The sequence below is a fragment of the Cavia porcellus genome, unplaced genomic scaffold (assembly GCF_034190915.1).
Source record: "Cavia porcellus strain 051 isolate PalLab524CR breed Dunkin Hartley unplaced genomic scaffold, mCavPor4.1 scaffold_4, whole genome shotgun sequence".
Lineage (NCBI taxonomy): Eukaryota > Metazoa > Chordata > Mammalia > Rodentia > Caviidae > Cavia > Cavia porcellus.
The window spans coordinates 9,057,016-9,084,812 of NW_026947487.1; the positions used below are offsets into that span (position 1 = coordinate 9,057,016).

Sequence of the window (27,797 nt, forward strand, 5' to 3'; positions counted from 1 at the left end):
GTGAACTCATAGTCAGTTTACAGGCAGCAAACTCTGATTCATACCAGAGAGGAACATCAAGTACGTGGATACAAAGCCAGGTGAGCCACATTTAAACCAGGAGACATCTTACCCACCTGGGAATTTGGCCAGCTATGAATCTACTCTTTACCTAATCAATAATAGTTCATTGGAATACATAAGCTCCTCGTGGGTTCAGTGGTCTAGATCCACGGTGTGGCAGTGAGTAGAAAGGGGAAGCCCTACTCAGCAGCACTGCTGGGGCTGAGCTGGGGAGAGTCTGGGTTTATAAGAAGGCTATAAAGGAAAACAGGACGATGTGGTCAGAACAGTTTTGCTTGGGTAGATGTGTTGTGAGGAGAAGTTCTGGCTAAGGAGGAGAATTTTTGGAAGAGAGATTGTGACTCATGTATGTGGCTCCATATACTTCTTCTGGCCAAAAACTACTGGTTAAACATTGTTAAAAGTTAAAAAAAAAAAAAAAAGAAAATTATTACATCCATAAACCTTACTCCTACTAAAGTATTAATTCTCCAAATCAGTGTTTCCTAAAGTCAGCAAATCTGCAAGATCTAAAACAAAAAGCGTTAACATTGAAAGTTGAGGGGGGCGGGACTGGGGATTTCACTCAGTGGCATAAGCACCTGCCTTGCAAGCAGGCCTTCGTGGGTTCGATCCCCGCTACCGATAAAAAGTTAAAAAGTTAAAAAAAAATAAAAACAGAAAGTTGGGTATAAGTTTGGGAAATGCTACCTTATACAAAGTGAATCAAGTATCCTGTCTTTATTATGCCACCAGGTCTTATGCACCTCCAAGAGAGGTATAGAATACACAGCATTTCTTGAATTTATTTGCATATAAAGCTCTTCCTGTGTGGGACTCTCATTGAATGTGAGGTCCTTGAGTGGCTTTGGAAAAGGCCGCTCTCCACCAGCCCTGCCTACACACATGCAATGCCCTTGGACCGTTTACCACTGGAAAACAAAAATGCATTTACTTTTCCCTAGGTCAAGGTATCTGTCACAGTGCCTTCTAATTAAGGAGGCAGACTTTACAAATCCTTTACTCTGGTTACACACGTGACCATGTGACAAAAGCCTGTATTATGTAAGTGCTATCCCTCCAGAGTTATTATCAAAGGCACAATTTATGAGTTTTCTCATAAATTCTTACCGATGACAACAGAATTCTGTCCTTAGTCACATTTAACAACCACAGAAATTTCAAGACGGCAATCCTCAGGCACTTGGCTCCACATTCTTAGGAGAACTTTACGCTGGACTTTTGAAATAAATCAACGCATTGACCCTCTGTTGGGAGATAATTTCATAGCTGAGGTCTTCTCCTGAGTGTGATCCTTTCTGTGGTCAAATCCAGAAGACCTGGTAGATGTGAGAAGAAGCTAAATGGCTTCCTAGTCCCACCCCATAGTTAGGTGTGACAAGTTTAAGAAGCTGCATGTTTCTCTTTCTCTATTAACATCAGCAATGAAGGATTCATCCCCTTCGAGGTATCTGCCCCAAGCTGTCAGTTGACACTAACCATCCAAGTGCCTTCCAGCGCCTGCGGCCCATCCAGCTTCCTCTGACTCACCCTCTAGATTCCACACAATGCATCCAGATGCACCCATTTTCTCTCTGAAACATTTACTTCCACAAATCCTTCAATTCAAGAAACCACATTATACCGGAGATGTGCAAAATTCTGGTGTAGTTTCCACTGCAAAACTGTGACTAGTCAAAAACTAGAAGCTTGTCTGACCTTAGAAAGCCTCATTATCTCCCTATAAAAGGTGTTGTCTCACACACACACACACACACACACACACACACACACGCACAAAGATACTAGTCATTCATTCTGAACCCTTCCCAAAGCTCTGCCAGGCCTCAAGGCTCCTCCCCGATCACACAACTAGTCTTTCCCAAATCTTTAAGTCTTGTCCACTTCCAGAGAGCTGGAACAGCTTAATAATCCCCCTTAACAGGGGGATGGATGTCTTTCATGTGCCCCAAACTCTCGGGACCCTGTGTGTCTGAGCTGATGTGGCGCAGAGCATCCACCCACTTGGGGATGCAGCAGCAGCAACTGCCTGGCTCAAAGCCCCCAAGTACTAACCCTGCCACACTTTCCAGCCGCATTTATTGTCCTCTCCCACATTTCCTCCCCAACTCCCATCCTCATCTAGCATCTCTTGGGGTGCTGGAATTCCAGGCAGTTCCTCTCCTTTAATCCTTCCTGCTTCTGCCTTTTACCTATGCTAGGCCTCAAAGTCCCATTGGCCTGGCAAACAAACAGCCTGTAAGCTCCGGCTGAAACATCAGTTCTTCAAAAGTGTTTGCTGAGCACTCCAGGCAGGGTTCAACTTTCTTCCTCCATGCATCATGGGAACTGCCCACCTTCACCTTAGACAACGGCGGGATGTTATTGATCTGTGTCTCATCTGGACCACAAGCTCCTTGAGGAGTGATTTCCCGTGTTTAGCACAAAGTAGGTATTACTGGCTGTGCACTAAAAAATGAGGAGAATGGTGGGATTTTCATTGGCCTGGTCTCTCCCTTAATCTGTTTCTGAAAGGAAAACAGCAATGCTCTCCTGTCCAATGAAAAGCTCAAGATGCTCCAATGCTTGATGTAGAACCCAGGAAGTTGGCATAGCAATACTAAGAATCCATAAAAGAGAATGTGTTCACTAGAACAAGATACCTCTGATCCTTGTATCCTGTTTACTGATTGCATGAATGGTAGTCATGTAGCTGAGGCTTGAGCCAAGCGTTTTAGCTCTAGGTCCCTAAAAACACTTTTAAAACTCACCTTTGCACAATGGGTGAATGAATGCTCAGAATCAAGGTCGGCACATTGTTTATTCATGGACTTTCCTCCTCCCCCTTACCCCCGTCTTTCATCAATGCACACATATGCCTGCACGTGGATATCTACACACTTACGCGCAGACTTATCTGGGACATTGCTCCCCTGACATAACCCTTTCCACCACGGCTCTCCACCACCCTTTGACTTCTATTTGAGGAATCACTCTTGCTTTTCAAGATGGAGAGTGGAACAGAGACTAGCACTTTATATGGTATGGGGAAGAAGAGTCTGACATTACTATGTGATTCCCCCTTCACTGGCTCCCACCTCCACTGTAATCTCCTTGTGTCTCCAGGACAGACTCTCAAAGGGCTGTCCCTTGGCTAACTACGGCTGTTTTGCAACATGACCTTTGTTGTGGAAAAATTCCCCAATGATCCAGGTACGCCCTGGTGCTTCCAAAGAATCAAAGTCCCTGATCACAGGTGGGTCACACGTACTTAGCAATTTGATGTCTCCTTTTAGTGACAAGTTCAAGGAATGAAAAGTCAAGAGGAGAGACAGGAGAGGGCAGAAGTACCTTGTGCAAAAGAGGGGCTTGGGAATGTGGGTGAACTGTCCCTCTGGGTTCTCTGCATTTTTGCAACATATATTTCCTTGGAGACAAGCAAATAGGCATCTTTATGATCAATCTGAGGCTTTCCTCTTATTTAACACCAATGAATTCTTTAATTTAGGGTTGAGATGTAGGTGACTGGATGTGTCTGGACCTAAATCTCTCTGCAAATAGTATTCATCTCCTTATTGTGCATCATAGACTTGTATGTCATGCCAGGGAGCCTGCATTTAATTCTGTTTATTTGCTGGGTCCCAAAACAGGCCAGGGGAAGTTCATGTTCCCTAAGGGCCTGCCATACAGTAAGCACTCAGTACATAGGGGCTCTGATTATTATTTTGCTCATTCTCTTTTCCTCTATGTGTGACCAAGAGAGATTATTGGCCTCTTTGGGTCTTTGAAGAGAGCAAATCAGATTCATGTGATTCACCTGGTCACAGCCTATGTTAAACCTTGGGGTGAGCCTGGCTCCTGAGAGGATATTACCTCTGACTACTAGGTCCAAAAAACTAAAGAGATGGAAAGAATCAGAGATAGGAAGAACTAAGTGCAATTCAACTTCATCACTAGTGAAACAGCCCCGTCTACAACTGTGAGCTATACACACTTGTAGGAAGTGTGGCAATGGGTCAGATCTGCTAACTAATTTGTATGAACTCACATGTACACTCCTGATTAGCGTGAATAACCTACACCACATTTTTTTTTTTTTTTGGTCTTTTTCGTTTTTATCGGTACCAGGGATCGAACTCATGACTGCCTGCTTGCAAGGCAGGCGCTTATGCCGCTGAGCTGAATCCCCAGCCCCCACACCACATTTTTCTGTTCTTACCCCTACTTTACACATCTCCAATGTTGATTCATGAATGTTATGCAGAATAGCATGATACCAAAGCATGCTCTGGAGTCAGCTGGCTGTGAACTTTCAGATTCTTTTCCAACAGACGAGAACATGAAGAGCAGCAGGTCAGGGGCCCTGGAATTCATGCCAGGGGCCCATTACCTGCCTGGGGAGAGGGATGTGGTTCCTGAGTTCACCAGACCTTGGTTCTGTATCTAAGCCTCATTTTCCTTATTTGTAAACTGGGCTAATGCTCACTGCCTGAGGATAGAATGAGGAGTAAGCAGATGATATCAAATTTTTATATTACAATTTTTACTCTGAAGAGTAAGTAGTGAAATGCTGCCAGTTGAAACCTATATGGGAAGGACTTTTTGGAAAGCCATTCAGCTTTGTTAATGATCAAGAATCTTAAAATGCTCGTGCCTCTGACCCAGGTATTCCAATTGTGGCAACAAATTCTAAGGGCAGAATCTAAGACAAGGCTGAAGATTACAGACAAATATGTTTATCAAGGTTTATTTGTATCTATATAAAACTGGAAACCACCTGAAAGTGCAGTATTAGGGGAATGATTATTATATGGTCATGGATGGAATGTTAGCCCTGCTTAAATGATGTGCATAAGGAATTTTCTAAAATCCTGTTTGTCATGGTTAGTACTAGGGTGATGGAGAATTCATCTAATATAAGGAAGAGCGTCAGGATGCTAACAATGGGGAATACTTTCTTCTTTGCACTTTAAGTGTTGTTCAGTATTTCTATGAAGAACACACATTTCTTTTTAAATTTAAAGGTCACAACTTAACTGAAAAAAAAAAAGAACATCTCAGCAAGGGTGAGCTGCATGGTGGGTCTATTCTGTGTACTGACACTGGAGTCTGGCCCTTGTGCTTCTTTCTTGCTCATTCCCAGCTCTCTTCCAGCTTCTGCATTTCCTGCATCACTGTCAAGCCTTTCATGTTCTTCCACACACCTTGGTGTTTGTCCATGCTGGAAAAGTTTGCAGGTCTCTTCCACCCATACCTGGTTAAGGTCTGTTCAGCTAGATGTGGATGCCACCTGGGCATGCAGACTTGGGTGGGAAAGCCTCCGTGAGTGCCTTTTCTACCCCCAGGTCACATGCCCGGTCAGGCCTGGTGCTACGTCGACACCACACTTCTGCTTCCCCAAAATGACAGGATCCACACTTGGTCTTATCGAGTGTCAGTACCTCCATCTTTTTGTACCAGTGCTTTTCTTTTGGGATGCGCTGAGATTTTGGCTCCTCCCAAAGCTCTGGTGTATTCTTCATTTTCTCCTCGTGTATTGCTAAAGGCCAAGTTGTCACCCAGCCCTGTCTGTTTTTTCCCTCTGAAATAATTTTAGATTTCATCCCAATTCAGGACAACTACATCTCAAGTGTCATTTGAAACACGTCACTTCTGGGAAGTATTGGGTTTTGAGCAGTGTATGCTGTCTGCTTGCTGGAGTTTGGTGCTGCTAAGCAGGAGTGTTAGTGACAAGGAACAGAAACTGAGTTACCTCACCACTGCGACGTGCTTGCTGCGCCAGTGGAGCCAGATGCCAACAGCAGAAAACACACAGTGCCTGTGATCTCTCGGCCCAGTCACTGTGAAAAGTAGTTTAGAAGAAGTTTCTCAGAGAAATTCCCTGTCTCTTGCTTTATCCAATACCAAGAAAAGTGTGTGAGAAGGGAAAAGAAGAGGTAAAAATTTTTTTAATAGAGAGAGACGGTGTTATCTATTGCACTTGCTGCCTTCAAACTTCCGCCCTCACTACGAAGTTATCCCCACTGTGCAGTCGTGCCAAGCTACCAAAAGCTCTGCCAGAAACTTGCCCTGAATTATATACTCTCTGGCTCTTGGGCATCTCTGCTAAAGTCTCCAAACTTCTTGATCCAAAACCCAGTTTCTGCTATTCCTTCCCCAATCGGCACCTCTATCCCCCGCTCTTTCAGCTGCCAGCTGAAACTCTGATGTCACCCACCATCTGCACTGCCACCACATGGCCCATGCATCCTCAGCTGGGGAGGAGTTGGTACGCATACATAACACATTTTAATTCCTTTTTTCATCCCCTTTCCCTCCCTTCCTTTCCACTTCCTTGCATTTCTTAATCTTCTTCCTATTTGAGAAAGAACTATTTCCCTACTTTCTATTAACTATCCTTTATTTTGTTCTTTATTTATATTTTGGGCTTCCCATATATAAGAAACCATGTGGTATTTAAGCTAGTGTGTCTGATTTATTTCACTTAATATTATGGTTTCAAAATGCACCCATTTTCCTATAAATGACTCAAGTTTATCCTTTTTTATGGCAGAGTAACACCCCATTGCATGTAAATACACCTTCTTTATCCACTCATCTGTTGATGAATGTATAGGACATTTCCAAGATTTAGCTGCTATAAACATGGATATGCATGGATCACTGGAGTATGATGTCTTTAACTGTTTGAGGAAAGATTCCTAGAAGGGGAATAACTGGGTCAAACGGCATAGTTTTAGTTTTTGGAGGAATCTCCATACTGATTTCCATAGTGTTTGTACTAGCTTATATTCACACCAACAATGCAGAAGGGTCCCTTTCCCCTGCGGCTTTACCAGTATTTGTTATTATTTGATTTCTTGATGATGACTATTCTTTCTGGGATAAGGTTGAATTTTAGTGTTGTTTTAATTTGCATTTCTCTAATGGCTGGTGATGCTGAACAATTCTTCATGTATTTATTGACCATTTGTACTTCTGAGAAGTGCTTGTTTATTTCACTTGCTCACATTTTTTAATGCGTCTTTTTATTTTTATGGGGTTTAATTTTTTTGAGTTCTTTATATATTCTAGATATTAGTTCTCTGAAGATTCACTGGAAAAAATGTTTTCCCATTCGGTAGGTTGTCTTTTCTTTATTCTTGTCCTCACCCACCTCACCATCCACATCCTCAGCTTCATCTGTGTCCTGGATGTCTGCTCTCCAAACCCAACAGTCGGGATCTGGCTTAAATCTCTTCTCCTCGGTGCGTGTGAAGCATCTCTGGAATCAGTCTGCTTTCCCCAGGGTTTTAAAAGCTACTCTGAAGAGAGAGAGGGAGGGGGAGTTTCTCAGCCTAATTTTAAAACATTTCCAACATAATGAGATTCTGGCCATGTTTTCCAGGCTAATCAAACTTGTTTATTCTAGATTTTGCTTTGGGACACAAAGCAGACTGCGCATACAACACAGCTGTGTTGTCACAACAAGAAAAAGAGGAGTGTGCTAATTTCAGGAGAGGTTTTTCATCTTGGAACCAAACTTCCTCACAAGACGCTGCTGCAGCAACGCACAGTGACATCTCAGTAGCTCCATACACGACAGCTATATTTTTCCACTTTCTTATGATTTGCAAATTTAGAGCCATCGAAGATTATAATCTCTCCAGGGTTTATTTGGTCTTGGAAATCTTCTTAATGAGTCTGACATTTTTATTAGGCTCAAAGTCATCAACTAAAGCCTGATGCAAATATACCCATTTATAAAGTAGCCGATACGAAAAGTGGCTTGGCAGACCCATCACAATGCTTCATGAAGTTTAGCAGCCGGGGAATGTGCTCCCCTGACACCCCTGTCCCTTGTGTTGGAAGCACAAGAGAGCCCTGGGAGAGGCCAGCCACCCCCAGGCCCATGGAGGAGTAGTGACTGAAATGCTTTTTCTTCACTGCTGTGGCTTGCATTCCCAGATGACTCCACAAAAGCTTTAACTCCTCCACTGCCCTTAGCCCAAGCCTTGTGGGAATAAAGGGACAAGTTCACGAAGCAGGAACTGTGTACTGACAGAGAGTCTATGGCATGACAGAACAACCTGTGGCTCTTGCTCTGTGGTTAGATGGATGTGGGTTCAAATCTCACTGCTGTCATGTATTCTCTGTACCGGTCTCACAGATTTGCAACACCAAGGCTTCCCATCTTGAAGATGGGTATAAGAGACTGCGACAATATATTAAAAATTTATACATACAAGTACACGAGGTGTGATTGAAAAGTATGGTCAATATGTAACATTTTTAAACAGCACAGTAACAGATACATTGCCATTAATTCTACTCAAAATATTCCTTTCTTTGCACACACCTATCCCATGATTCTCGCCACTTTTTGAAGCAGTTCTGGAAGTACTCTTTCATGAGTGTCTTAGTTGTGTGGATGTGGCTGCCTCAGTGTCCTGAATAGATTCAAAATGTTTCTCGGATTTCATGGTTATTTTGACTTTGGGGAAGAGCCATAAGTCACGCAGAAGCCAATCTGGTAAATATGGTGGATGCACAAGCATTATACGAACTGCAAAGTCTTATTTGATAGAATTTCCACACATGTTTGATTGAGAGGTATTGGTGAATGTTCAAATAAAAAAAAATCATTGTAGTAACACACATAGCCACTGATCTCCCTCCAAACCTTCCCCTGGTTTAAAACTCTTATTCCATCATTCTTGGCTACTTATCTTTTACTGTAAAAAGCTTTTAAAAAAATTTTCAACATTTACTGTATCTTTTGCTGGCCCTGTGAAGTCTACGCATACATACATACACAACATAGGGCTTAATGCAGTATCTCAAGAGTAGAAAGTACTTATTTAATGGTGGCCATTGTTACTATTTCAGTTGTCAATGCCGCCCTCTTCCTCCTCCTCTTCTTCCTCTCTCGCTTTCCTCTCCTTCCTCTTCCTCTTCTTTGCTCCTCTTCTTTCTCTTCTTCTTCTTCCTCCTCCTCCTCCTCCTCCTCCTCTTCCTCCTTTTCGTCTTCACCAGAAAACATACTCATGGGGTGATTAATGGGAGATGGACATGGTTGGGAGTGGTTGATTTAAACAATTTTCAATCATTCCTTTTTGACCTCCACTATCCTAAATATTTGGAAACAAGGTGGGTATGGTGAGGACAAGAATATGGAGTCTTCCCTCCACTGTTTTAGAGGACAGTAAAAGTGTTAAGAGAAAGGAGAAATGACAAGGATTCCAAGAGGGGATCAAACAAAATCCTATGGGAATTCAGAAGGTGGAAATCAGAGTCGGCTTCCCGGAGGAGGTGGGATCTGGGACTAGAGAAGCAGTGATAAGATATGACCATGACAGACACCAGGAGGAACAGAGCTTTTGACATAAGGACAGAGCTTCCAGTGTGAGTGGCAATCTTGCACACCATCCTATCTCATCCTCAGTCCTGCCTTTAGCTAATTAGTGGTATTTTCCCAAGGCTGTGCTGCTATAAACTCTTAATAGCTGTTTTAGTCTTAAAAAAAACCACTTCTGCAGCTCACATTAGTCACTTTGGAAGAGAAATGAAATAGGCTTTCACCAGATGAAGACATAATGGAAAGATGACACTGACTCAGGCTGCATGCTGCAGAATCTGAGACGTGAGAGCTCACAGGCAAATAGAGCCAAATGCCTCTCACCGAGAAGATTTGTGGTTCTGTGCTGAAAAGGAGCTTCCCACAGCGGGGCGCATTGTGGGGAAGACACTGGGGCTTTATGCTGCTCCCAGTCTTTGGGCACAAAGCCGTCTCTCCACACAATGGACAAGATGACATCTGCCCTTGAACACACACACATGCCTCCAGGCCCATGGCCAGAGTCCACTGGAGCGCTACATGGCAGAACGAGACAGTTCTTACTTAATAAAGACTCCTCATCAGGCTTTACGGAGAAAATGGAGCGGGATCTTGCCGGGGAGCGCATACCACAGCACTGATGGAGGGTGATTAGCCTGCGATAGGGTTTGGACAAGAAGGCGGGTTTTGCACAGCACTTGGGTGACCTCACAGGTGGCCAAGGTCTGGCGAGCCAGAGCTGAGAGAAGATAGCATGAGGTGTAGAGACAGTGCCTAGTACAGCAGGGACCTGATCTGTGTCTTTGAGTATATGACAACATGTATGGAGATACTGATGGGAGGTAGGCTCCGAGCTCAATGAGGGTGCAGAAGATTTGGGCCTTCCTATGGGAGCAAACATCTGTATTTATTTATTTATTTATTTGGTACTGGGGATCGAACTCATGACCTCACACTTGCCAGGCAGGTGCTCATGCCACTGAGCTAAATCTCTGGCAAACATCTGTATTTCTACATGAATGGAAAAAAAACATACAGCAAATCAATCAATTAAAAATATTTGTTGTACTCATCATGTAACCAGCACTGCACCATGCTAAGCACAATGGACTGGATTCAAAAGAAACATACAGCATGGTTCCTGGACCCCATGATTAACAGTTTAGCTTGGAGACAAAACTATGCCACATGAAACACTTGTATCCAGTGTCAGAGTTTTACTAAGGTTTTCAAGTGGTTCTAACTATAAATATTGACTGTATGTCAAGTGGAATTCAGGAGGTAAATAAAGTCAGAGCACATTATGAATAGTTAAAAAAAAGGCATTTGGATGGGTGGGATTTAGGTTAAGTTGTTCCCAACAGAGGTGACACAATTCCATTAATCTCTAAAAATGTAATTTCTAAGTGAATCAGGAAAGACTTCATCTATTAGGCTCTTTCTTTACTCATAAATCTTGAGAGGTCATTACTAATGGAGGTTGTTTGGTTTGTCAAAGGTAAGAGGGGATTTGATTGGACCTCATGTAGCTACTCAAGTCTTGTGAAACTTGCCTAAAACCTGTTCTTCTAGAGATTATAAAAATAATATGGCATTTCTGGATCCTGCATCATGTAGCTGGAAGGGATGGAGAATGAAAAACAGCATTCAACAGAACTAATCTACTGCTCCGTGTATATTAAATTAAGAAGTTATGAAGAAGCTTCATTCTCCCCCTTTAGAGCTTCACTATAGAAATGCTGTTCTTGGCAACGACCTGAGTTTTCTGTCATCTTGAAGAATATCAGCAATTCAATTAGTGAAGATTGCAGAGAAGCCTACATGATAAAATACAATGCTCCATGAATCACATGGTAGGATTTTCTCAAACAAATCCTGGAGACCTGTTGGTTCCTGCCTTGACAGTTTAATGACTGTTTGCATCCTTGGGTCCCTGGCTGTGAGTAGAAGATTCCAGCCAAAATGTTCAGAGGGAGCAGTAGACAGGAGGGTAGCAGGGCAGGAGGGAAATGAACTGAAGTGGCCGTGTGACTCTTTGCCCCAACTTTCAGTTCAATCCAAGCCTTTGTAGTGAATCTTAGTATATTTATGCCTGACCACCATGGGTACTTCTTGACCTTTCTCTTCTTAATAACTGTGAAAACCTGAAAACCGAAGGTCAAACTCTTGGCCTTGGGGATGGGTCCTAGCTGAACTTGCAAACTGCATGGTGTAGATATGCCAGCCTGCTAGCATCCCCAAGCCTACCACAGTTGACCTCTTGGATCACTGGCTCTTTCTCTTGCTCTTTTGGCTTGAAAGGGCTCACTACCTGTCTTCCTGATCCTTGGTGGTCTTTTGAAGTGGAACATAAAAAAGCAACTGGCTCAGTGAGAGTTAGTCTTTCTGACCCTCGTGACTCTGCTCTTCCACACAGCTCCTCCTACCCATCTCTATTGAGTTTTTCCTTACTCAGCTCAGATGGTAGTAATGAACACATTCACTACCCTGACGGCTTGGGGTGGGTTTGGGGGCCCTGATTCATGGTTCCTTCATCAGGGTTGGTTTGTGTCACCAGATACGGCCCAAAGCAGACACTCACTAAATATCTGAAGGGGAAATGAAGAAATAAAGGGGGTGCCTGAACCTGTCCCCTCTGGTGCTGACACAGACCTGTTTCCTAGCGAGATGTAGTGCCCAGGAGGTGTGGGAACTATGCTTGGGAGAGGGAAGATCTGCTTTACCATGGATGGGGAAAAAAGGGCCCTTCTCTCATGGGGCACTGAGCTTGTCAGAAATCCACAAAAGTCACTCGATTGCTAGCAGGGGGTACACAGGAGAAACTAAGTCATCAAAGCTAGGGAACTTGACTTGGGATTCGCTTAGCTTCTTCTAAGTGAAATATGAAAGGTATGCTCCTTGTATAATGTGTGTTTTTTTGTGAAAAGCTTTTCCTTTATGCATCTTATTATTATCCTTAAAACAACATCTAATATTAAGTTCTTACAGTATGTACTGTTCATACTGTATAAATAGTATGCAATGAAACGTCAAGGCCAGCTGTACAGACCTATTACCCGTATCTTGTATTCAGCAATTCTTTGGAAACTTGCAAAATACATATCACATACTGAAGACTCAAGATTTAAATTGTCAGTTTTAGCCAGGCTGTTGTTATACATTCTTGCTTATGCTAGAAAGGAGATTCTGGGGAGCACCAAGGAAGAACTATGATACAAAGCATACCCAGGAATTTGAGAAACCTGATGCTATAATTTGGAAATAATCTAAATAGTCTATGATTCCATCCCAAAACAAGATTAAAAGCACAATATTGTTGGAACAATAAGAAAAACAACTTCAAAGCTATACTTTCCAGCAAAGAATTTGAACTGAGAGAGAGAAAAAAAGTGAATCTAGTCAAATGTTTAGGGTTAGCACTAGTTCCTCTCTGCCTCACCCAGCAGTTCTCGAAAGCCTGCGGCTTCATCATTCTCTGGCTGCTCTCCTTTGTCCCCACATCCTCTCTGGCTGTGGCCCTTACACAACCACATTCCAAGGCTGGTGGGCCAGGGTCACTCCCAAGCCCAGTACAGCACTGCCACTCTGTCATCTCCCTCTGCTCCTGCAGCTAGCAGGCCAGCAGGACTCTGACCTCACTAGCAGACCTGGCTTTGTCACCCGCAGGTTGGCCAAACAGGCTGAAGAGATGCGCTCAAATGCCATCCCATAACTCTTCCACCCCAGGCAAATCCAGAATTTAAAAAGCCGCCCAGAGTGATGTGATGCAGAGGAGTGAGAGAACTAAATGTCTCAGTTGCTCTTTCAAGCCCGTGTTAGGTTTACCCTGTGGACAATCAGGACCACTCTCTGTGAAACATCTCCACTGCATCTTCTGTAAGACGTGTACTTGATATGTGTTTTGGAGTTAGAGAAAACAGATGGTCACTTCTGAATATGGGGGAAGATTTTCATTTGGAAAAAAAAGACTTGAGGGTAATTATCCTGTATTTGTCCTCAGAGAAAAGACAGAAACCCACAAAGAGTAAAACCCACAATGATGTCATGACGGCAACTGCATACCCACCCCTCGCAGGGCAGCTGGCACAGACTCTGTCATTTGGGGGAAGCCATGCTCCCCTCAAACCAGTCAGCAGAACAGAAGTAGCCTCAAGGTTTTACTCATCATGCAGTGATGTCTCTGGACATGTTTTTAATAAAATGGGAATGAATACTTGTAAGAAACAAAAACACGAAAAGAAAATACCTCACGGACATTCTGGTTATGATTTGAAAAACTGAAAACAAGCAAAACAAAGCCTTTACTGGGAAAGAAAAGGCAGTGACAAGGTTGGACAGAGGACCCATAAGCTGATTTTGAGGGTTATGAGGTGCTGAAATGGTCACATGTGAAGTCCTGGACAATCTCTCTGTCAGTGACGAAGACCTCAGAAGTTTCTTACTTTCTCTGGGTCTTGTTTTCCCTCAGCTACACACTGGGTTAAGTGGGACCATCTTTAACTAGAGGGCACCAAATGGGCAGGTCTTGGGGAGGTGTGGCATTCCAATAACTCAAGGGAGAATGTTCTCCCCTGAAGCATACAGTTACTAACTAATCTTTGCAAACGCAATAACCAGGAAAGCACGGGCCTGCTTTCTCATGACTTACATACACATACATGTGATTTTAGGCCCTGAGCATTTCCAAAGCTCTAAATACATTGGTTGATAAAGCTAAATCCTTAGGATTTACCAGCTGACTGCAGGGCCTGTCCTGCTTCACCCATTATCTCTGTAGAAGCATCACTGTGCAGCTTCCAATCCCAAGATGAGTCAAAGGGAAAATCCATACATTTAGTGTAAGGGTGTTGCCTGATTTTTCTGATTTGGCTCATCTTTATCATCTCCATTGAACTTCCCTGGTTCACACCACATCACCCCCTCAGGCCCTCAATTGGATAATCAGACCTCTGCACAGCTGTGAAAGCCTCCTCTTCTTTCAGTGCCCAGTACAGACATCACCTCCTCAGAGAAGGTGTCCTCAGTTTCCTCCCTCCAAAGCGGGCCTTGGTGGCTCACTCAAGTCTGCTCCCAGGCTCTCTGCATGAAATGTGCTTTGTTTACTTCTCTCTCTCTCTCTCTCTCTCTCTCTCTCTCTCTCAACTCCAAAGTCTTCCACATTGAGACAGTATGGCGTGTTCTTTTACACTCCAGACATTGCATAAGCCTTACAGACTGGAGGAAGTACAATAATACTTGTTGGGTAAACGGAGGCAGGAAGACAACAAATCTGGAGCATAGCCTTCGTGTGTCTGCTGAGACATCCAGGGAGGCCCAAGGTGATGTGGGAGCCTCTTTGTCTTGGGGAGATGGCATCGCCTGGTCACACCTGGGCTGGGCTGGATGCTCCTGAGCTAGGGTGCAGCCTGGCCTTTAGAGTGGCAGCGATTCCAGCCAAGAGATCCATCAGGCTTGGAAACAGCCTGAAGCCTAGTAGCAGTGACAGGGGGCTCTCTAGGCTGGAGCAGGCAGTTGGCAGGATGAGGTGGCCCCCACGTTGTGGTGCACTTGGATTCCTAGTGCCCCTGTGCACTTGTCCCACCTTGCTACTCTTCTGGTGCCTTCAAACACTCACTGATTCAAGCTCTAAGAATGCTAGACAAGGGGTTGGGGACTTAGCTCAGTGGTGTTAAGTGCCTGCCTTGCAAGCACACGGTCATGAGTTTGATCCTTGGTACTGATAAAAAAAAAAAAAAAAGAATGCTAGACAAACACAGGAGAAAGTGGAGACGGGGATAGGGAACAAGGAAAGGACAGAAGCAGATACAGGGGGCACTGCCCATTTGCAGAAGTGCCATGCTGTCTGCAGTACTTTAGTGTGGTTTGAAAGGTCTCCACCTGGCTTCCTTCTTTGTCACAATGATGTGAAGGGACAAGGCTGGGGGCAGGATGTCAACTTCTGCTCACTTCCCTATCCAACTTAGATTTGGCTCCCCTTTCTGCAAAGAACTTGGGCTTCACATCTTGCTTCTCCCTTGTTTCATCCCCTTTGCAACATTAAGTAACTTCTGCAAGATTCCAGTCCATCTGCAATGAAGTAAAGATCCTTCTGTGAATTCCCAGAACTGAGCTAGACCTGGATGACAGCACTCCTCTCCTGGCCCACATGGCTGCTTCATAAATGTCATTCCCCAGGCCCCTCCCATTGAGCACTGACATTCACAGTATCAACACCCATGCTCTAGGGTGGGCCATTCTCAATGGTTAGGCAAGGTATGTTCTGAAGAGTTCCAAAGAGAAAGCTGAACCACAAACATATTTTCCTACAAGGTGATCGAGATCCTGATCTGCCCATGAAAGCCATCCCAGTCCACAGTGGATTCTGTCATTGTTCTGCAGCTAGAGCTCAACGGCCAAGGAGGACATGGTTTCCATGGGAACGTGTACTTTTCCCTGCACCTCCAGGGAGAAGTAACTGCCGACCCCTGGATTGGCAGAGAAATGTGTGCACCTAGGTAGTTCTGAGGTGGGGGCACTCTGGGAGCTGCTGGCAGTCCCTTGTCTCTGTCACTGTGACATACAGCTGCATGCCCATGATAGATTTCACTGCTGGCAGACCAGGCAAGAATAGAGCATTCATCTCCACAATCATCTCCTTGAGAACCTTAAACTGCTTTCCCATTGAAAGGTTGAAGTTTCCTCTTCCAGTATTCCAGGCTCTGCAAAAGCTACTTCCTCCCAAGGTAAATGAATATTAGCTTATAATGCAGGCTCTGTTCTTTTTTAGTTTTATCACTGAGGGATGCAGAGAAAACACTGTGAGCTACAGAGTAAAACTCTTGATTCCAAATTCCAGCTGTCTCCTTTTGTAGCCAGTGTCCTTGGACAAACAAGCTAATGCCTTTGTTCTTTCCTACTTGTCACACATTAGGCCTGCAGACATTTGTTTTTTTCTTCATTATTTATGAAGTGAAACCACTTCTTTTTAAAAAAAATTTTGCTTTAAAGAGAATAAAACCAAACAAAATGAAGCAGAATAAAACCAATCAAAACAAAACAATGAAAGCAATATAAGACTTCAAAGCAAGATAATAGGAAATCACCAATGGCCACATAATGCTTCTTGTAGGCTTCAAAATAGCTGTCTCTACCATCAGACATAATAAAATCAAATGAAATGAAACAGAATAAAACCAACCAAAACAAAACAATGAAAGAGATACAGGACTTCAAAACAAGATAACAGGAAGTCAACAATGGCTATCATATCTTTAAAATAACTGCCCATATCATCAAACATACTAGACTCAAACAAAACAAAACAAAACAGAATAAAACCAAACCAAACAAAATAATGAAAAGGATACAGGCCTTCAAAATAAGTTAATGGGAAATTAACAATGGCTACCACCTTCCCTTCTTAGAGTTTCCCCTTAGTGAAACCATTTCTTAACACCACCATTCACTTTCTTGCTTTATTCTTGTTACACATGCTCTCTTTTGTTTGCTAGTCTGGAGTATATGGAAGATGTCTGTGTTTGTTGTATTTGTGGCTAAGGAAAACACCTGGCCCTGTCTAGACATCCCTACTCACAAAAGGCTGCTAACTAACATTCTTGTAGCTTTCTCTGGGCCCCATTCTCTCCACAGCTGCCCTTGGGCATCCCCAGAAGTTCTGCCAACATGAACTCTCCAGGTGGCTGTGCCCCATGTTTCCTTTTCAGTACCATCTGTTACACGTGGAACATGCCACCTGTCCCATGAAAAAGGCCAGGGGATGGCTTACGCCTCCACCTTAGAGATGGAGTGAGCCAAGAGGTGAACTATAACTATTTTCTTGATTAGTGAGACCTGGAATTGTCTGTATAATGACATACATGAAATGAAAACCAGAAAGAAATTTAAAGAATGACATGCAGACTTGTGCCAAAACAAAATGGCAGCCTTGAAAGGCTGGAAAAGCCACAAGCAACCAGATTCAATTCCTGGTTCCTCTAACACTACTGCTTATTGTAGGCAAGTCACTGAATTTCTCCAAATTTCAGCTCACTGAGGTCAAAAATAATAAATGACTTCCCTGTCTATCTTGTGAGAATAAAATGTGAGGTTGTCTACTAGAGTGCTCTCCTAGTTTGAGAAGTTGTTCTGCAGGGCAGGGTATTGTGTTACTGCATTCACATGCACTATCACATTGTATAGCAAAGACCTCGTATATTCCCCTAGCCCAAGTCCACCTGGCCTTCAAGCTCTACTATTGCAGTTAGCCAAGTCAGGCCTGCATGGGCTCATCAATGACCCTAGGAGTCCACTCTAAATGGATGTATTATGTGATATTTCAGTCCTGCAGCCAATGCTAGGGAACAATGTTACAAATACTTGGGTTCTCACCACCCAGATTTGTTTTAATCCAACAGATGTGGCTGAAAGCCCTTCTTCCTGACCCCATTCCTCTCTTGCCTTCACCCCTTCACAACCTTTGATTTGACATTTATCATGCTCATATCATACTTATTTATATTTTTACTAACATGTGTAGATCTATAAATAATTTATAGTATGTTTTGCCTGTTTGAAATATATGTAAATAGTACAATACATTTATAATTCAGAAACCATGTTTTTTCTTTCATCTTTGATTTTTAGTCCATGATGACACATGTGGCTCCAGTTTTGTTTATTTTTTTAAGTGTTACTCTGTACTTCATTACATGCATGGCCCACAAATTATTTATCTGTTCTCCCGAGGATGGACTTCCAGAGTGTTTCCAATTATTGGCGATTATAAACAGTGCTGCTAGCAATGTTACCGTACTTGTCTCTGTGAAAACATGTGCAAGAGTTCTCTTGGCAGTAGTTTTTGAACTTTTTTGACTGTACTTGCATCCTATGTTCAATTCCATTTTGTTCTATATTTTAAGTGCTGGTCAAATCCACTAATCTAATTTCATAAATCATTCATAGGCCTAGGATATATACCAAGACATGGAATAGATGGCTATGTGAACTCCTGACTCCCCATTATAACACTACCATTTTAAATCACTTTTCCAGCTAATAAATAAGCCAAAAACCCAAAGCAAACAAACAGGAACACCCCAAACCAAATTCCTAGGTTTCTCTTCTCATGCTTTCCCCGACAGAGCAGTCAGCACTCATCAATTAACATTGACAAATTTCCTTCCTGTCCCCACAGCACATTTGGCTCATTCCTGCCTTTGCAGGAATGTGTCCCCTGCCTCTCATCTACTTCTCCCTCGCTGCATACATGACACCACTCTGCAATGTGTATTCCAAACTACTCTGGCCCCAAAACTGCCCTTGGACTGAAACTGCACTGAAAAGCACCCCTACTGTATTTCCTTCTGATTGTCCACTGTGTCTCACTCTTCCTGGTGACAAGGTTCTTGAGGGTGAAGATGAGCCACAGTGAAAATTCTTTTTTTTTTTTTTTTTTTTTTTTTTGTCTTTTTCGTTTTTATCGGTACCAGGGATCGAACTCACGACTGCCTGCTTGCAAGGCAGGCGCTTATGCCACTGAGCTAAATCCCCAGCCCCCACAGTGAAAATTCTTATCTAAGTGCCATGGGCTGGCAATCTTGAGTCAAACACCCCACTCCAAGCCACTGGGCTTGTCACTTTGAGTTACTTTTAACCAACTTGAGCCCCAGTGTCTTCAATGGGAGATGAGAACCTGGTACAGTTGGTCGTGAAAATGGGAAACGAGATCACAGCTGCGAAGGGCCCTGAAAGCTGCTCATGTCTGTGTGTCCTTGCATTCTCCACAGGGCCAGCTGCACATATGGTGAGTATGAGGCCTGCTGGCTTGGATAAGCAGGTTTCCCTTGGGGGAGGCTGAGCGCTCTGTTGGGAAACCAGGAACAGCACAGAAGGCAGAAACGCAAACCCTGTCCTTCGTGCCCTGGACACTCCAAGAATTCTGAGTGCCGTGGCATTCACTCACTTGGCTAGGGTATGGTAGATGGCACAGCGCATCTTCAGATACAGAGGTGATGGGAACAGACAGATATAATCACACGAGCCCTTCAAAAGCAGAGTCTTCTCCAACAGGAGGAAGTGAGAAGATACATTCAGAGTGCCAGAGGAAAACTCCTGCCAACCAGGAATGCTCTGTCTGGCAAACTATCCCTCAGAAGTGAAAGAGAATCAGTGACATGAGGATCAGTTCTGGGGCTCTAATGTACAGCATGGCAACTAGAGTTTATAACACAGTACAATATGTAGTTGAATTTGATGAGAAGAAATCTTAAATATTATATACATATATATATGGTTGGGGTCATACTGCCTCTCACTACTTGCTTTGTAAAAGCCACTTGACATTAAAAAATTTTTTTCCTCTAGGAAAGGGCAAATTTCTTGAGGGCAGGATATTATTATATTATTGTGCTCTTTTTTGTATCTCCAGTAAATCCCATGTGACTTACATACTACTGCTACTCGATAAATGCTAAGCGACCAATCGGACCTTTATAGATACCAATCTGACCTTAAGCACCAAAAAATTCACCAAAAACTACTGTGGTTTTGTTACTAAGTTTGCAGTAATTTATTATTTTTTTAGATCAATAGGACATCAATAGACAGAGAGTTGGGCAGGCTTGGCAACTACCTAGACTTTCTGTCTGTTCTTCTGCAGAGGACACAACACTGCCCTTTAGAGCACAGGGCCAGCCTTTTTTTAAGGCGAATGGGAACTGCTTTCATAAAATATCCAGTCTTTTGAAGTGGGCTAGTTACGGGTTGTGGAGGGGAATCAGGTCACTGAATGATCACTTTTCACATTCTGTTTTCTCCTTTCAGGGACTTGTTTACCCACAGGTAATTCTTATTCTTTTGGTTATCAGATGCCCCCCCCAACTTCCCCTAGGCAAATTCCCAAGACAGCAAGTTTGAGTCACCTTTCAGAAGGATGTGTGGACCCAAGCATGGTTCTTGAACACCTGTGAATGGCTGGATTTTACAGAGAGTACAAAACAAGGCACTAATACTACTCCCTCACCTAAGATCAGTTTACCCCGAGTTTACAAAGGGGACTTGTTAAACTGAAAACAGAATTACCACTAATTCCAGAGTCCCCAAAGGCAATACTACATATCACTAAAAGTGTCTCAGTTACTTTACTACCAACAGCTAATAGGGTAAGGTCATTAGGATCATAATATAGCCTAACCACAAGTCTTCTCTTTATAAAGAGCTGTTTACACTACTCTGTTTAGGCTACCACTTCCTCTATTCTTAAAACAATCTGATTGGATACTTTATATAATTCAAGATTGAATTTTTAATGTTTGTCATTTTTTTGAGACCAGGTCTTGCTATGTAGCCTAGGCTGGACTCAAACTTGTGGTAATTCTCCTGGCTCAGTCTCCCAAGTACTGGCATTACAGATGTATGCCACCATGCCTGGCTGTATTTGATTTTAGAAAATCAAAAGAAACCAACGAACCGAATGTAAATGACATCCACTTATAAACAAGCTAACATCATAATAAACTTTATGCCTGCTGTAAACCAGCAAACCTTGAGCTACCTGGAAGGACAGCACTCAGTGTGATGTTGGTACCATCTACCCTTCTGTCCAGGTGACGGTCACTTGGAAGCCACATAGCTGCACACAAGGTCATCAATCCAAACTGGTTTTCATAAATGCCAAAGCAGCCTCCTTAGCACTGAATTAGGGGCATCAAGCCAGACTTAGTGAAGCAAAAGGGTGGTGATCAAAGAGGTATAGTCCCATAGCACTCTACAGTTTACAAAGCACTCCTTCTTGAAAGCGTCTCTACAACATCACATTTACTTCTGCCCCTGTGAATCTGAAAATTGTCATTCGCCACCTTCTACAGTCTCCTCTCCCCTCCTTTACAAATGGCAAGTCTCAGAATGTTAGAGACCTTGTGTCCAACATTGGAGGAGCCAAGGATGAGTGAGGTGAATGCCATGTCTTCTATTTAACTCCCCACACCTCCTTTACAAAAGCTCTTCAACTCTCAGAATACACAGACCAATGGGGTATCAATCTGCTATAGCTTATACCTGGCATAGAGAGATTTAAGACTGTGTTAAAGACTTGCCTGCCACAAAGGTGACTGCATTCTACTCCAAAAAAACAAGGTGAAATAATTTTGAATAAGAAAAATATTTAAGTACTAAAGGACTTGTTAGGAAAATCATGGAATATACTTGGGAGACATTTATAGTTTATATAGCATAGTCTGGTATTCTAAAAATACAATTTATTACATAAATAGTCTTGTGTATTTTAAAAAGCATTTGTATGTCACTCCAACATAGGGTTGGGGGTGCTTATAATAAAAGACGGTTAAAAAAAATTGTCAGGTTAGTTAAACAAACAAACAAAAAAGGCCAGGAAAAAAGGAGTAACAATTTTACGGGTAAATAAATTTGTTCTGGCAAACAACTTTAAGGTAAAACAAAGGCAGAGGTAGACTTTCAAGTAGTCATTTTCTCTTTTGGTTTTCATGAGAGCTCAGAAGTGTAGCAGCAGAATGTAGTTTCTTACAGTTGATGCATGGAAGGGACTTGGGCTAGGACGTCTAAAGATCTCAATTTGCTCAAAGGGTAGATTCAGAATTCCCACCCCCAACCCTATGTCGGAGTGACACATAAATGCTTTTCTTTTTTTTTTTTGTCTTTCTCCTTTTTATCAGTACTGGGGATCGAACTCATGACTGCCTGCTTGCAAGGCAGACGCTTATGCCACTGAGCTAAACCTCCAGCCCCATAAATGCTTTTTTAAATACATAGGACTATTTATATAATAAATTGTATTTTTAGAATATCAGACTATGCTGTATAACTATAAATGTCTTCAGAGCATATTCCATGACTTTCCTAACAAAAAGTCCTTTAACACTTAAATATTTCTCTTATACTTCCTAAATATCTTTTAAAAAAACACATGGTTTTTAACAGGAGCTGGACTGTAAATTTTCTGTTTATACACATATACATTGAGGAGGACTGTGCTAAATATTTCTCTGTTGGCATCTGCTTTTATTTAACAGATTTTCACAATTTTGGGTTCCATGGGCCAAAATTTCCAATAAGAACTTTGAACATTCCATGAATTTGTCTGCTTTTTACTGTCAAGAACTCCCTCCCCCTCTTCCTCCTCCCCCTCCCCATCCTCCTCTTTTTAATTTAAAAGGGGAGGCAGGAGGGAAGAGAGCAAAAAGGGGAGTGTGAGTATCAAGATGAGGTGCAAGTATCAAGTGGGAAGCCCTGAGTCAGACTGTAAGCACTCTGCTGGCAGGCACCAGTCCACGTAGTGATGCCAGCCTGCGTCTCTGTACTCCCTTGCACCTCCCACTCCCTGTGAGAGAAACACAGGCTTTATGCTCTAGAGGGGCCTCTCACATTTCCACACAGGCCTTTGGAGTGATAGGTCTGCTTGCTTTAGAGATGCAAATGAGGGATCGGCATCTAGTGGTAAGAGAGGCAACTGCAGGCTTTTGCAATTCTTGTGTAGTCCCGGGTTCTACCTATGACTTGGTTTCAAATAGGGCTTCCTTTATAACTTATTGACAAGCAAACAGGAAACAAATGTTTCAGGTGTCTGAAGGCATTCTTCTTGCTCATCCATCCATCCATCCATCCATCCATTCTGGGATTTTGTTTTTATTGGCTACTACACACAAAAAAGATTTAAGGCAACTTACACAACTATGTAATGCAATGAAACAAAAATTAAAGCAAGTAGTTAGGAAATCTGTTAAAAGGAACTATTACATGAAGCCAGACCGTATGAAAATACGTCACAAATTCTTTGTATCTGCTGGTTAGTGGGTTACATTTTCAGTTTTAGGTTTTCTAGCAAACAACTTGAGAGCAATCCAGTGGCCTCACAATTTGACTCACAAATCCATAAGAGTAAAAAAAATCCACAAGAATTTTTTAAAAACTGTAAAATTAAAGCTAGCTTTAAAGAAGTGAGGTGTACCTAGTGCTAGACAAGAGTCCTCTCTCCCATGGTGTTACGGAATGAACAACATCCCTGACAACCAGCTGGTGGCAGATACGATGATAAATTGCATGGCTCGGTTTCCTATAATCTTCTTGTGTCTGAGTGGATCTGACATCTCTAAAGCCCCAGTAGTAAAGGTAAGTTGACACAGGATGACACTGCTGTGGTCCAGGTCTGAAGTTTCTGCCAGCCCAGCTTGATCAGAAGATACCCTAGGCTCTCTGGAAACATCATTTAGATTGTATCAATCTCAGGGAATCACTACGGTTGGTTGTAAAAATGACTTCCCTCCTGCATATCTCCCCATGTCCCTGACTGTGGTTATGTCTGCAGCTTTGTCTATAGACAGATAATCTCTATTTCCTCACCCCTGAGGTCTTCATGTTTTTGCTCAAAATCTTGGAATGCTAACACTGTCATGTGAATAAGCCCAGGGTATCTTGGTGAAGGATGAGAGAGGTGTGGCCCAGTCACCTTTGTCACCTTGGTGATGACTGAGGCCATTTTAGACCAGCTAGTTCCTGGCCAACACCAGAAAGGAACGAGTAGGCTAAGCAAAAATCAGCCACACAGGCCCCAGCTCAGCGGAACTGTCCCAGCTGACCTGGTGACCCAAGGACAAATCATTATTTTGGAGGACCCTCCTCCTGCCTTGGATTTTTCCTTCACAGTTCTTGGGTCTGGAAATTCCTCTCCATTTCTTTTTGTGTCTTTTTTTTTTTGAGATAGGGTCTCACAATGGCCTTGCCGTGAACTCACTTTGTAGCCCAGGCTGGTCTCGAACTCGAAAGGATCCTCCTGCCTCAGCCTGCTGAAGGCTGGGATTACAGGGGTGAGCCACCATGCCCAGCTGTGTCTCCTGGTTTTATCTACACATACACACAGAATCTCAGAGCAATACAGGGACTGCTGAGGGCCAGTCATACAGCACAATGCATGGGACCAGGGATTCAAATTCATGTGTGACAGTCCCTTTGACATTCTGACTCTCCATTCACTGCTGCTTACTAAGTTGATGAGAGGAGACTCTGAAGTCCATGCTGGTACCATGAAGATGGAGGTGAGAAAGTCCACTTTCCCTCTGGTTACACCTCCTTGGTTAAATGGTGTGTCCCTGTGCAAATGTCATTTTGCGTAACTGCAGCAGGGGATGGTGATGGAACCTACTGGGACTGCTGCAAAGTTCAACGCTGAAGTGAACGCTAACGTGTTATCACATCACATGTACTTAAGAAATAAGGGCTATACTCGTAAAGGGATGCATGACTGCCTGAGGCCCAGGCTTGAACTAAGACACTAACACAGCAGGTGTGGCCAGTTGGCAAATACTCAACAAGCACCTACTAGGCACAGAGGTGCTGGGATATTATAACGAGCTACAGCACTATTACTTTCTCAAGGATCAAAATCCTGGTTTCTATCGTAATGCCCATCTAACTGCAGTTCTCTCTGACATCTTTAAAAGTCAGGGGAATAGCTCAGTGGCACAAGTGCTTGCCTGGCAGGTGCAAGATCCTGAGTTTGATTCCTGGTACCAAAAAAAAAAAAAGTCCTTCATTCAAAAGACATTTATTAGGCACCTTGCTTGATCCGGGCATTCCAGGACTGTGAAAAATCAGAGGCAGTCAAAGAGACACAATCAGTACTAAGTTGCTAAATTAAGTCACAACTTGTGGGGCTGCAGGAAATCAATCAGTGCTCAGACTGACATTTATTATAGGCTGTAATCCTTCAGAATCCATTGATTCGTAACCTGCCCCCACAGCAATAGGGTACATGTGAATGGAGCACATTGTGGGAGAGAAATTAGATTATCCTTTACCCTAAAGAGTAATTAATTTATACAGTGAATTTGAGGAAATATTCTTACATTAAAATAGTATAGTGTTTAACTTATTTTACAGGTGGCATTTGGGGGGAAAAAGGGAGCCATTGAGCTGAACCAAAATATGCAATTCACAAAGCAGAGATTAAAATTTTGAAGGGTCTAGAAATATTCCACTGACTGGCTGGTTCCTAAAGTTGAACACTTACTCAAAAGCCACATTCAAGGTTTTTATCTGAGCTAAAAATGAAATGAAATGAAATGAAGTAAGTCTTGGATTCTTGGCTTGAAAATCAATAAATCCTACCTAAAAGACTTCTGGACTTCCTCTCTACTTTGTAGTCTTACTGTTACTATCCTCACCTTTCCCAGCCTGGGTTCTTGTATCAGCATCTTTCAGAGCACCTGAGATGTGTCAGGCAGGTGGTGGGCAAAGCCCTGGGTTAGGAGTCAACAAACGTCACAATTGTTGTACCTGAGAAGCTCAGAGTCCTCATTTACCAACTGTCCCTGGAAACCCTTGATTCTATCACTCCCTGTTCTCCACAGATGCCAGATGCCACAGTGAGCTTCTGGAGGTCCACATCTACTGAGCTTGGGCTTCGGTCTGCAAAGTCCCTACCAGCTTTGACAAGTCTCTGGGATAAAGCGACCCTCTTTGGTAGGGCACTGTGGCTCCCTGGTGTTCATCCCCCACACAGCTCTCCAGGTGCATCCTGTCTGGTCCTCACAGGCTTCTTACACTCAGGTCAGAACACAGCCCTGGCCTATACCCTGCCCTGCCAGGGTCCCTTGCTTTCTTGGTTGTTTGCCCTTCCTGGAAAAACTCCTCTCTTTCCCACCCAACCAAAATCTCCTTCCCCGGCATCATTTGCCCATCAAGAACTAACCTAAGAATCGATTTCTCTTGGAGAGTTTTCTCCCCACTCAACACCAACTTTCAAACTGAGAAAACATTCAAACACACATAATGCCAAGATTACACTGTGTGTGGCTTCTCCAGCTCTGCCATGCACCTAACACTAAGCACCACATTACAGACACGGATCAGTCCAGCGCCCACATACCCAAGCCCTCTCCCCAAGGCATGCCAGTATCTAATTCTTTTTTTCTTTTTAATGGTAACAGGATTTGTATTTGACAACTGCAGTGCTGGACAAAGCTCTCCTATGAATTTTGTGACTTATTTTGCCGTTGATCACCTGTAGTAGATCCTTGCTTTGATTCTTCAATATTCATTTTTTTGCCATCGGCGGTCGCTGACATTTCTTCACCTTCCTCCTCATCGTGTAGCTCTTTGGAAATTAATTGTCTCGCTAACTTAATATTCAGCCCTTCACTGTAGTGAAGCTTCCTCTTCATTTCAAATTGTCGCTTCCTTTCTCGCTCTTCTGGTGAAAGATCATCGTCCTCTTCACTGCTTTCTGGTTCCCGAATCCGACACTTTGGCTCTGCGCCTGCAGCGGCAGCTAATTTCTTAGCTAGGACATCTGGAGGGAGGGGTTCGGGGGCTTCTGAATCACTAATTGCAACTTCCTCATCACCTGTCCTGTGATGGACACGACTGTGTGGTTTATCCATTTTCATTAAACCATAGTCTTCGTCAGCCGGAGGACAGGTGGCCAGATGTTCATTTCATCCCCCCTCTGGGGCTTTTTACTCAGCCCCTCGTCGAGCCTCCAGCAGGTTCTTTGGCGCAGGCCACCGCCGAGGTCACCACCGAGGCAGCTGCAGCCGTCTCGTTCTTCAGGATCCCCAGCTCTGAGTTAAAGCTGCCGAACAAGCTGCAGTGGGTACAACTCTGGGCGTCACCGTAACGACCCAATGGCCGTGACGTCACAGTCGACGTCACAATCAACGTCACGCGGAGAGCAGTCCACCCCGCCTGCACTCGACCTGCGCCTGTGACACCCGGCACGCCCTGGACACACTGAGTGGCTACGGGCAACAGAAGCCACCTTGAGGTTGGGTCTGAAGCAGAAAAGTAGACACCATCTCCAAACCCAGTCCACAGGAAACGACTAAAATAACTTACTTTGCCTACACAGCCTAATGTCCTACAGCTCTTAATAATAAAGGTCTTGAGAACTATTTGATGATATGGAAAAACTGCTTCCGATATAATAATTATCCTCCAGCTGGAAATTCACATAATTGGCAAAGCTTGAGGACAAATGACTATCGGACAAACATACTTTTGAAAATCTAACACAAGCCATAAGCTTGTTGGGTGGCATTTTCTTTAATGTATTTTTTCTAAGTTTCTAACTGTAGCTGTCTCTGTCACTTTCAACAATGATCACAAATTCTATAATGAAAGGCCAAATAACATTTTAGGAGTAAGAACAGGTTTCGGATTGGCAGACAAGAAGCAAATGAATAAAAAAAAAATCCATTCTTCCTAGAGTTTCCAGGGAGGGAGAGAAGGGGACGAAAAAGGAATTAACATATGTTATAATGGTCACAAACCAACTCCCACGATGAATGCAATCATTATGTACTGCAAACATGCACTGATAAAAAATACAAACCAGGAGGTCAGCCAGTAGGCAGACGAGCTTGTTTCTAGACAATAGCTGAAGCTTCCTAGAGATTCTTCTGCAGCCTTTTAAAAGACAGGATCTGGTGGG

The 27,797-nt window shown here is 43.2% G+C and overlaps 1 protein-coding gene and 1 pseudogene across 4 annotated transcripts in view; both read right to left on the reverse strand.

Annotated features, from left to right (window-relative positions):
- Thsd4 (thrombospondin type 1 domain containing 4) overlaps positions 1 to 27,797 on the reverse strand; it is a 537,636-nt gene that overhangs the window by 130,827 nt on the left and 379,012 nt on the right. The gene's annotated exons all lie outside the window — the stretch shown is intronic.
- Positions 1,793 to 27,313, reverse strand: LOC134475643 (protein phosphatase inhibitor 2-like; annotated as a pseudogene).